The following is a 12,581-nucleotide window of genomic DNA, read 5'->3' as shown; positions in this document are numbered from 1 at the left end:
CTACATTTCCTGGAATGCTTGTTTTGTTTTTGCCTGTTTTCTTTGATTCTGAGGGTTTGACCTTAAAACCGGATGTTTACTGTCGATGTTTTAGGTAGCCAAAACATTTTTCTGCCAGAAAACTCCATTATAGCTTTTCTGGGGATATCTCAACATGATGTCATATTGTCTACATTTTGCTAATTATTCATAGGAATGAGAAAATTAAACCACTAAACAACATACTGGACTCAGAATGGACCAGGAAGCACTTGGAGGAGTTTCTCAAAATGGGCTTTAAGTTGTTGGGTGGATGTTTCCTTTATCAGTTTAAAATTCATTTTTAAGATTCCTTTTTAAACGCTTTTGTATGTTGATGCTACACAGTATAGCATGACTTAATGTAAATCTAATTTCTAAAGTTAAGAGAGTTGTGCTCTGTTTGAATAAAAGAGCAGCTTGCTGCAGAAATGAGACGTCTCCCTCATGAGCCTACGCCATGTATACATCCCCGCCCCATCTTCCCCGAGTCATAATAGCTTTAAAAAAGTCATGCGTGAAGTCACAGTGAATTCTCATTGATTGTGACATCTCTGTGATTTAAATGGAAGAGCTGTGTACCTCCGAAGTTTACCAACATCAAATATAAAACAAAACAAAACCTCCTTGTTCCAGTGAGACCGTTTCTCTGTTAAATATTTTAAAAACCTTCCCCCTTTTTCCTCTTGCCGGCAATCAGGAAACAATCTTTCCTTGTCTCTCCCCAGCATCTTCAGGGACTCGGGGTACAGAGCGTGAGCAAGACGTCTGAATGCGAGATGACTGCTCCAGATCCGATGGCGGATGAGTAGCTGGTGGATGGCGGTTTAATTGGAGACGTGGCTGGCTTCTCTTGCGGAGGGAGAACAGGAATATGAGTGGCTCCCAGTGGCTCGGCACATCGCATAACCAGTGACCTAGAAAAGGAACACTGATCACTCCCTGGAGCTGATGGCAGAGAAGCCGAAAACTCCTAACGAACACACGTGGCTCACGCCTCCCGCTGATCAGGAGAAAAACAAAGGATTGTGGGAATACCGGCAGAGCATTATTCAGTGTTTGACCTATTGGCTGGAGGGAAACCCAGTGTGGAGCCACTGTGGGAGAGGGATTGTTCATCAGTTTAGAGATATTATGACCAAGAAAGTAATTTGAAATCTACAACTCACCTCAAACGTTAACTCATTCATGAAAGCTACAAACAAGTAGTGAACAGGTTTGCTTTGGATACATGATGATAGTAGGGGGGGGGGAATTTGCTTGAGAGGAAACTGTCATACCAAAATGCCAGTCTCATGTCATATGACAGTGCAGGAAGTGACCTCACCTGAGTGAGTGCTGAGTCATCGCTGGGGAAGAGGACCTCATCTCTCAAGGAAATAAGCTGAAAGCAGCAGACAGGATACAGTTTTACCTCATGGATCTATTTTAGGATGCACTGAGCTCTCAGGTAACTGTCCTACTGTTAATGAGACACTTCAGCCACCTAAAATAATGCTGGGAACAAAGCCAAACTGTTAAAAGCTTTCTTCTCTTATCTAAAATGCAATGCAGTAAGGAGAAAAAACAATTGATGAGACACCTATGTGAAGCATGTCCAGCTCCCTTGACCTTCCCCCATTCTGTGCTTTATAATGAGGTGAATCAGAGAGAGCGAGCGAGGGAGAGAGACTTCCATTAGTGGTGGGGGAGAGCACTCCTGTGTTTCCTCTGTCAATTAGTGCTGCAGCCAAACCAGAGGAGTGCTGATTACTGAAGGAGCTGCAGCACAGCCAGCCTGCAAATCAGCCAGCCACTGATTCAGCCAGCCAATCAGTCCATGCACCGGCTCTAGGGTGACTTTGATTCAACACCGCTGCATCTTTATATCAGCATGTCCAGATGGGGCAACGGAAAAACCTCCAATTTTGGAATCAGACAAACTCAGCGCGCTCGTTACTCCGAATCCAGGCATTCACAATCCCGTGTTACTCAGCCAGTGGGGCCAGCAGGACAGCCAGCCACCTAGCCAGTCAGCCCATTAGCTAGCCTGTCTGGTGGCGAGACATCCTGTCAGTGCAGTTAGCCATCCAGGCATTGATTCATTCAGACAGACAGACAGACAGACAGACAGACAGACAGACGGTCAATCAGCCAGTCCTGTGATGCAGCTCTTAACACTCTGATACATTTTAATTAGCCATGCCTGCCTCCTCTGGATTTTTCTTTAGCTGGTCTCTCTTGTCAAGCAAGAGCTGATTTGAATAAAACAGGTCAAACAAAAAACATAATGCACTTGAGGTCGACAGGAGCACAGATCACTCTTTTTGCAGAATTGGTTTGACTGTCTATCATAATGAAGCCTGATGCAAAATGCATTCTGTGTCTTACACCAATCATCTGCTTTATCGCAGTTTTTCCTCTGCTAATGGGCTCATACTGAAAAAAGCCCAAAGAAAATTAAAATGAAACTAAGCAAAATGGTGATTTTTTTAAATATTTGTAAAAAGATTTCCGCTTAATTTATAGTAATCGTAATAATAAATGTTTTCATAATCATAAATCATAATAATTCTTTATATCTGGGTGCAACCAGATTCAAGGCTGAAATGATATTGAATTGTGTCCCTCTTTCTTTTCAAAGAAAATCTCTCCCCATCCTTTCATTTGTCTCCCCGGTTGACGTGCATCACAGCCTTCACATTAATCACCAGTCTGTCGCTTCGCTCTCTCCTCCTCCTGGTCTCAATTTATTCACATTCCTCTCTTTCCCTTCCTTTACCGTGAATCACGCCTAATTAGGCGCTCTCTAGATCTGATTTTCATAAAAGGCTCGAGGGAAGGGGGGATTTCGTTATGACAATTATTTTTCATATATGGAACAGGGACAAAGGATAAATGGTTATTAGTATTCCGCACCTTAAGAAAATCACCAAAAGATCCCACTTTGATTTTGAAATTACAAAGAGACACTGCAATTTCAAAAGATGTGGGGGACAATGTCATGGCACGGCAGATAATAGGCATGACCACACTATTGCACAGTTGAATGCTCCAGTTGGGAGAAATTAACTCAAGATTTGATAAGAAAAGTAGCAGTTTGTGTTCCCTTAAATTGTCTTTGTTTACTTTGTCTGGAAAATAGTCAGATAAACAGTTGATGGTTTGAATTTCAGCGATACAGGATATTAGCTGATAGCACAGCCTCAGTGACAGTGTGTTTTCCCATCTAGAAATGAGTGAATCTGCATCTGGCACTACATGCAGTAGCTTTACTTGGTTCCAATTAGCAGCGACCATGTTTGCAACTGCAGCACTCTTCAGTGGGTCCACATCAAACATGAAAAACAAAAAATAATGAACCACAGACTTGGAAAAAAATGAGACTAAAAAGGTGAAATTATCTTTTAGTAGTATCATCATGCTGCTGTTGACTTAGCAAGTTGTTATCATCAACAATATTATACACACACACACACGCATAATCAAATGTACGACACAAACACACACACACAACAGCGTCCAGCTTTGAAGTGTCAAATAAATGAGTTTCTACATTATTCAAAATGTACGTATGTGCCCATTCGCCCACTAAGACCAGCAACGCTTAATAGCCTCAGGGTGCGTGCAGGGGGTGAGAAAACATTAGTTTAGGTGGGGAAGATCCGGTGACGTCCCATGCCATATTGATACACACACACACACACACACACACACACACACACACACACGCACGCACGCACACACATACATACACCAGCAGTGTGTTTCTGCCATATTGAGCGGGCTCTATTGTTTGCAGCCCCCTGGACAGGGTCTCCAGATGGCAGGGGGCCTATTACTGCGGCCCCTACTGTGAGGGCCCCACTGTGCGTGTGTGTGTGTATTTGCATGCATCTGTGTATGTACTTATTTGTGACAGTGAGTGTACATGCAAATACACACAGAGAGATGCTGATCTCCAGACTGGTGTGTGTGTGTATCTGTCTATATGTCTACAGGGCAGGGTGGAGAGGGAGTGAGAGGGGGAGAGGGAGGGGGAGGCGGAGAGGGAGGGGGAGGCGGAGAGGGAGGGTGAGCAAGAGGGGGAGGGGGAAGGAGTGGAGGGGGGTGGGTGGGTCCAGCCAGAGGCGACATACAGTGGGACACCAGTGTGTGACATTCCTTCAAAGGCCTCATCAGAGCCATTTTCCTACAAAGGAGACTGCAGCATGTCCCTCCGGGGGATTCGCCAGGGCCCCGGTCATTAGGCCGTAGCCAAATGGCCCTGAGGAGCCGCTGGCTGGATCTATAGCATGAAACACATACAGCACACACACTGCCTTATGGTGCACCCAGCTCATGAATATCATTACGTTGTAATGGAGGATAAAGCCCAGAATCAGCAATCAGACAGTATATTTCTGCTGTGCAATCTTGAATGAGATTCAAGACACTGACAAAAGCAGAGTGTGGAAATTAAAAGGATGTTAAAAAACAACACTTTTTTAAGTGATTTAAGATTCTTGGTTTGAGGTTTTCTTTTTTTTTTAACTGGGCTGTATATATGGTGCAAATCAGTTATTGTTGTGATGTTTTTACACTGCATTTTCCATAGTAGGTTACTTTCATTCCTTGTATTATTAAAATGTTTTTCCTGATTGAAAAAGCAACACTTACAAAACAAATCCTCACAAACTGAAATGTTATTTTCTTTTCGGTCATGACACTGACATGCAGATGAACCCCTAAAAGAAGCATGTTTTTTGTGTGGCATAAAATGGAGAAAGAACTGCCTTGGTGTGTAGAAAGATGCACAGCAGGTGTTTAGAACAGGAAAGGTAAAAAGCTTTGTGGACCTGGTTGAATCGCTTCTTAATTTTTATTAATCAGTGATGCAGAAAAAACCTCATATGGAAATGTTAGAGAAGAGAAGAGCAAGGCTTGTCAGCTCTACATGAGAGCCTCCAGGTCTCATTGATGACTGTATCCTCCACCTCTGACCTTTATCACTGATGGCGCCCATTGATCAACATTACAAGACATTGATCAGAAGAGGAAGAGCCAAGCATCAATACTGCAATCAATCTGCACAGGTCACTGAGGCTGGGAAGTAACACCTAACTTGTAACAGGATTACAGTGATTGGATTACAAAAGACCACCACATTGGTGACTTATGAGTGCGACAGAAGATCCAGTAATTATTTCACAAGAACTGTAATAGAAAAGGAGATATTACTGGCAAATTTGTTTGAAGCACAAAATAAGTTGTTAACCACAAATACAATGAGGAATCACTTGAGATGATTGTTAATAATAATGGTTAATAATAGTTGATGGTTATGATATACCACTTCATATTAAAGGCTGCAAATAGAAATAAATTATATGTTTAGCTTCACATTATGAATTCTGTAAACAGGATTTCAAAAGTAAATGAAAGTTTGAGTATGAAGGGGATTATGAGATAATTGAAAAATTCTTTGTGTAATCAGTAATCTGTGGTGGTACATTTTAATAGAATGTGTATATTTATTTTTCTTCATACTTATTTTCTTACCCATTGTTAATTTTTTTCTATCTCTTTCTTCTCACTTGGATCAAATCATTTGTGTTTTTAAAAATGCATTTTTTTCCTCCTCTCATAACCACACCCTGACAAAGGCTCATTCTTGCTAAAACGCCTCAGCCTGTTTAAACATTGCAAAATGCCTGTGGAAAATACAGTTGTTGTTGTTGTTGTTGTTGTTGTGTGCCCTGTTTGGTTTTGTATATGTTTTAATAGCAGCCTTGTCAGGCCTGAAGGCCGCTTTATAGTCCATCTCAAAATAGGCCATGCTGACTAGAGGGACCTATCGGTTTACACAGGAGGCAAATCTACGTTACATGTGACTGACACAGAGACAGAAATGAGCAGGAGAGCACTGTTCCAGGTGCAGATAGATGGAGAGATGCCTCGGTGCACACACATCACCAGCAACCTCATGGATCCATACATACCGCATGTCGCCGCCGTGACTTATCTGGACCATAGAGACAATTCATTACGTGCACTGTAGCTGACAGTATGTGCTGTGATGCTTCCCTTTGTACGGCGCCGAGACACGGTGACATTTCAACATAATGGTGCCAATAATGCATTCATCTGTTCATCGTTTATGGACCAGCAGTCAGGAGAGAAGAAGCGGTCATAATGAAGCCTCGCTCATCATGATACGAACCACAAGCTGCTGCTGCTGCTGCTGCACTTTAGACGGGAAACGAGCAACTTTAGCATTTTGATAGACGGAGGATTGGAAAACTGTAAAAGCTGACATGTTTGTTATATGCTTTTCCCCGTCTCTGCTATTGGAAATTTCACACTTTCCCTTCACATTCCAACGTTGACTTATGGTGGATACTCAGTAGTGTTTTTATTGTGAGCTTATTGCACTTGTGTGATTTTTTTTTTTTATCTGCTATGGCATCACTATATCGCTCACTAACTTACAGTGTGTTAGGTTTATTGTGCCCTAACTTCATGGCATTTTTTAATCTCCTATGATATTCCGACAGCAGTTTCTGTGGTATAATGTTTTGATCTGTAGTAGCTGCTTAGCTCCTTGAACTCCCTTTTCCTTGAAGCTTCAAAGTTTTTCCTCCCATATTGTAGAGCAGTGGCCCTAAAATATTCCGTATCTGCTTCACTGAAGCTACATTATGCTTATATCATGTGAAATATTCACAGATGCCACTGGTTTATGGCTGCATCATTACATCAAATCACAACTAGATGTCTTGTGCATCATTTTATACGCATTTCCCTGTAATTGAGTGGGACATATTTGGTATCTTTGGAAACCTTGGGATCCCCGCTAGAATTATAAAATACAGCTCTTTGTGTTTGAACAGAGCTCGGCTGTGCAGGAGTAACAAACAGGGGTGTGCAAGCAATGGAGCTGAGGAGGTAAATTTTTTCAATTTTTCATGATCTTCAGTATCAATCTAAAACTGATTACAGAATCACTACATTTCTTTTCCATGGCCGTCTCTCTTCTTTTCCACTTCCACCTCCATCATCATCATCATCATCATCATTCTTTGTGCAGCACTGCTCTCCCCCCCTCTTCGCCCCTTCTTTTCAGTCAGTGATAAATTATTTACACCGAGTATGGATCTACAAGCCACTCAATGCATTGCAGTTGCTGAGCCACATCACCCAGGGGCGGAGGAAGAGGGTGGGAGAGATGGGTGGCCGGGCATTTTACGAAAGAGCGAGCAAGCGAGGCGAAAATGCAGCGCTCTCGAAAGGTCATCGCCACCCACCGGGTCTCCTGTGATATTTTCATTACTGAGGTGAAAACGCCGCACAGCCCAGCTCAGCTCAGCCCAGCTCAGCTCTCTGTGTACGTGCACCACCTTCAGGTCTGCTGCAGCAGTCCCCGGTGGCAAGATTATATGGTAGGCAGGATGGGGAGAAATAAAGAGGAGCGGGTGTGTGTGTGTGTGTGTGTGTGTGTGTGTATGTGTGTAGGGGTGTGTGTACAAAAGAGGGGGGCAGTGGGAGATAGAGAGAGAAGGAGGAAAAAACAAGACGGAGGGAGAGAGGACGGAAACAAAGACAGGAGAAAGAAGAGAAAGAGAGAGAGAACGAGAGGGAGAGAGATTAGGAGGAAGAGGAGAAAGGAGAGAGACTTCATTACAGGGACGTATCTCCTGCTAAACCTTGAAATCAGATAGGCTCTGATTGTTTTTGTTAGATACACTGTAATCTCACTGATCTCCAAACAGCGCTGTAATTGGATTCTTCTGGGATCATCCAAAAAAAAAAGAGAGAAAAAAATACAGAAAAAACATCCTATTAAATCCCTTGTCTTTGTCTCAAAACTGCAGAGCCGACAAAAAGAAAGATGATAACCCTGAAGATAGGTAAAGGTTTGGATTTTGTGCAGAGATTGATGATGATAAAATTTGAAATTATTTGGGTATAATGAGCCATCAAAGCATTTGACGCCGTATCGCATAGCGAGCTAATGGAGGATAAACCCACCTGAACCCAGTTTAGAATAGAAATTATCCACTTTTTAGGCTGAGATATATCCACAGCATAAGAATTTCAAAAATGTAAAACACTGTTCTTTTCTGAAAATGTAATTAATTTTTGTTGATATTAGAGGTTGTTTGCCCTGTGATGAGCGCTGGAGGTCAGTGTTTTACCCACTTTTTTTTTTTTTTTTTAACCACTGCATCACTTGGCTTGCACCACTCTTACAGTGCATGCACACACAGAAAAAAATCTTTTAAAACAACAGTCACATACATAGATACATGCAAAAACACACATGAACATGCACACACACACACACACACACACACACACACACACACACACTTACAAACAAACCCACAGGAAAAAAACATCGGGCACAAAAAGGATTTGCATAGCAGAAAACCAAAATAGATTTCTTTTTAATTATACGACAAGATATTGTACTTTGAACATTTCTCAAATAACCCTGAAGCAATTACTGTCACTGAAGGTGTGTGAAATTGGTGTAAAAACGTTAAAGCTGACTGTTAATTAATTCTTCCTTTGAAATGGCATTAAAACTCCCCTGAAAATATAAATCCCTAATTGGCGTAGTAAACTCTTATAGGGATGGTGAGGAGGATATAAACCGGGCAGAGCAAAACAACTTTGCTGTAACAGGTTCATTTGAAAGCTTTCATCCGTTAACGCTTTTTCATTTCTTCCCTCTGCCATGGGGCGGGGAAGTGGGCAAGTGGAGGGAGAGCGGATGGTGGAGAGCTCTTTTAAATTTCAGTTTCTCCAACAATCCCAGCTTTTTTTTATATCCCTCTATTTCTCTTACTCTGTTGCTCCTTTTCGTCTTTTCTGTCTTCTTCTCACTCTCTTGCCTTTTATTCTGCAGCCAATCCTTTTAGGGCTTCCATTAGAAATAAACAGGCTGATGCCAGCGCCTGTTGGAATCCCTTTTCGGGCATCTATCGGGGCCGTCGTCTCTCTCTCTCTCTCTCACTCTCTCTTTCTATGTCTCTCTATCTCACTAAACAGGACAACAGGGAATATTCAGGCTAATCCATCCCTGGTCCATTACCAGAACCTTCACCTTTTCATTCATTCATCGTTTTCTATTTTCTTTCTGCCTTTTTTCATTCCATCTTTTCCTAAACATCTTACTCTCTCTCTTGCTTTCTCAAATTTCTCTCTCATGTTGTTTTCTTCTCCTTTCCTCCGTATCTCACCTTGCCTTTTCCACCTTTTCCCTTCCATTTCTTTCACTCTTCTCTCTTCTCCGTTTCATTGCCAATCTTACATTTTCTCCCTCCTTTGCTCCATTTATTTTTTTCTCTTTCACCGTTGCTTCTGCTTCGCCTCTTCAGCTCCGCGGCTCTCTCTCTCTCTCCCTTACGATGTCTTTCCCTTTCTTTGGATTGACCACCATTTAAATAGCGGTGGCCAAGGTTATTTGGCAGCCGCCACAGAGCACATTTGTTTGTCCCTCTCTGCGACTGAAGAAGACACTCTGCCATTCTAATGGACTCCAGAAAAGAGACTCCTTTGAATTGGTTCAAAAAGAAGGCAAGCAGAGTCTCTCTTTCTTCTCTCTCCTGTCTCCCTCTCTGCCTTTGTAGACACTGACAAAAGAGGCTCTCTGTGTTTGCAGGGAGACCAGATGTAGCCAGACCAGCAGACAGGATGCTAACCCCTGGAAGCCCTCATGTTCTCTCCGCTTTAGGACGTTAAAGCTGCACTAAGCAACTTTGCACTTTGGTGGCCCAGATGCCAGCAAGACTGTCTGATCCTCAGCGCTCCATTCAAAAATGTGACCCTCAGTGCCCTCGAATCATGTAATGTGCTGTCAGTAAACTGCACACCGCACACTCATGTTTACCAGCCTGACTGGTCTGTGATGTTTTATAAAAACGGGACAAGAAATACAAAAATTCTACCGTTGGTGAGTTCAGTTCTGTCCATCCCTGGCACCAGAATTTAATTTAGGAAAATAGAGTCTCTACGAAGTCTCAGTTAGTGGAGATTGAATATTCCTCTCTGTTGCAGACCCGCTTTGTGATATAGGCTGGTAAGATGCACATATTTTGACATAAAGATCTTGAGGTTTTAAAGAGCAGAGATGGGTAAAGATTGAGTTTTGAGGATTTGAACTGTCAGAATTCATGGATTGTGATGTCTGTAAGCTAAAAAGTGTCTTCTCACAGGGATAGGAAACTAAAACATGTCATGTTTCATTAAAATGTGTTTATGGTCATGATTGGGTGTAGAGATCTTTGTGAAACTTATGTTCTTTTTTTGCACCAGTTGAGTCTAACCAGCTCTCACTTCAGTTGACTCAGATTTGCATAGTGAACCTTTAAAGCTGCATCATCATGAAAAGTAAAAAGTGCCGTATGCATCATTTTTGCATCCTTTGACAACAGCCACCAAGCATTCAGGAGTTAAAAACATGAGACGCCAAATTTGATGGTTGACTCACTGATAGGTTCTGTCTTTTCTATATGCACAGAGAGGCCTAGTATTTTATCGAATCGCAATGAAAAGTTACTTTCACAAGTAAGAGTGGAGTGAACCAATCAGAATACCTCCTCAGTTCAGCTCCATCCAGGTCTAACAGAGCCAGGGTCCTGCTGGTGTTCCTGCTGGCTCACTGGAAAGACTCTGCTGCACTGAAATGCAACAGAGCCTTAATTGGCTGCATGGCTGCTGTGAAAAGGGTCTGCTTTGTGCTGGACATAAACCCACCACTTTACTGAAGATTATCTTACCAATCTAATATGCAAAGCAAAGCAAAGGAGCAAAGCACTTCAATCTAATATGGAGCTAAATGACAACAAATAAGGACTTTCTCTTGTCCGCTCTTTTACTACAAGCTTCCAAAGTGGACGTTTTTAGCAAGTGAGCTCTACAGCAATGTAAAGCTCACAAAGGAAGACATTTGCTAACATATTGTTGCCGCACTAGTAAGACCTTTAGCTATTTCAGTGCCAACAAGCAGGCTATTTTCATTTTTCAGGAGGAAATCAGTGTTTTAACTGGGTTTACCATCCCTTTCCAAATCCTCTTGTTCAGCCCAAACACTGCATGGGTTGAAAATACAACAGTATTATTTAATAATAATGTTGCAGAAGGGCTCTGTATTTTTGGACGTCAGACTGTCACAGATAATGATTGATGGTTGGAGTAAAAACTGAATGATGATATCATAAGTGTTAAAATGATTTATGCCCCTGGTAATAACATACGTGATTAAGAAATGTAGTAGATTTTGTGTTCTATTTTATGATGTGGAGCAGACATAAATCCTAATGAGTGATCTTCTGTTAACATTTGTGGAGTCTCTTTTTTTCCAAAGCATAAAACTATGACATGTTAAATAAGATATTCAAAGCACATAATCACCAATAATTGCTAAATTAGCCACGTTGAGATAAGACATGGAATAATCCAACTTTTTAAGGCATCATCATTTGTTCCCTTAACAGTCACTTTCTTGCTCAGTTCCACTTTTAATCCAGTTCAGAATTAAAAGCTTGACTCCTGCCACCGGCTCACAGTTCAGCCCTGTATCCCTGCTGCTAGATGCACACAATAGAAAACAATACGGAGCTGAATTGAAGTCACGCGGGGGTCAGTGGCTCCCTTGTGAGAGGAGTATGAATGTTTTCTCAGGCTTGCTGCTTCTCTGGCCAACAAGGAGGAGGAAAATGATGATGGGCCTTTACGTAACAGCGATACTGCACCTCAGAGAAGCTGCTGTGGAAGCCACTTAATACAATTTGCCTGCTGCACTGAACTTCAACTTTGCTCTGAACATCAGTGAATAGCTTGGGATTTTGTCTGGGTGTATGTAAATGTGTGGATGCTCCTTTGTGCATAAATGATTTCAACTGAATTAATCCAGCAGCAGCATGCCTATGGCTGATGCTGTAATTATAGGACATTTCATGTCTGTGGGATATAGGTCATGTATATATTTTTAATACTGACTTTATAAAACTATTTTTCATTTTCATTCAGAATAACATCTACATTATTATTATTATTTTTTTTTTAAAAAAAAGCTGTAAATTACATTAATATCAAGTAACACTTAATTACATTCAGTCAGCTAATTTTGTGAAAGTTCTTCTTGACATTTTTTTTTTTTTTTTTTCCAAATAAATACCTGAAATCATTATCACACCTAAAATCTTTCTACTTGGCCTGGTTGAGCTTGGAAAGTAGAAAAGTTATTTCAATAGAAAAATGAGCCCATGGGCATACTTCAGGCACTCTTGCACATAACAGGAGGTTTAGATAAATGCCTTAACTGATTAAATAGGCATATAAAATACAAATCAACCAGAAAAAAATGCCACAAAATGCTGACCGGTTTCGACCAACACTCAGCCTTCTTCAGGGTGTGGCTGGAAAGAAATGCCAAGTATTGCATGTAAAGAATCCTTTGGAAGAACTGTATATCTTTCTATCTACCTGTTAAACATATTTCATTCATTTTCAAATGCAAAATTAAAGAATGATAGAATCAGCCTCATAGTCAGATGAGTTTTTGAATTTATCGAGATGGCATCATTGCTCAAAGG

Source organism: Myripristis murdjan, chromosome 16, assembly GCF_902150065.1.
Source record: "Myripristis murdjan chromosome 16, fMyrMur1.1, whole genome shotgun sequence".
Taxonomy (NCBI): Eukaryota; Metazoa; Chordata; class Actinopteri; order Holocentriformes; family Holocentridae; genus Myripristis; species Myripristis murdjan.
Note: the sequence above shows the minus strand (reverse complement) of the source record.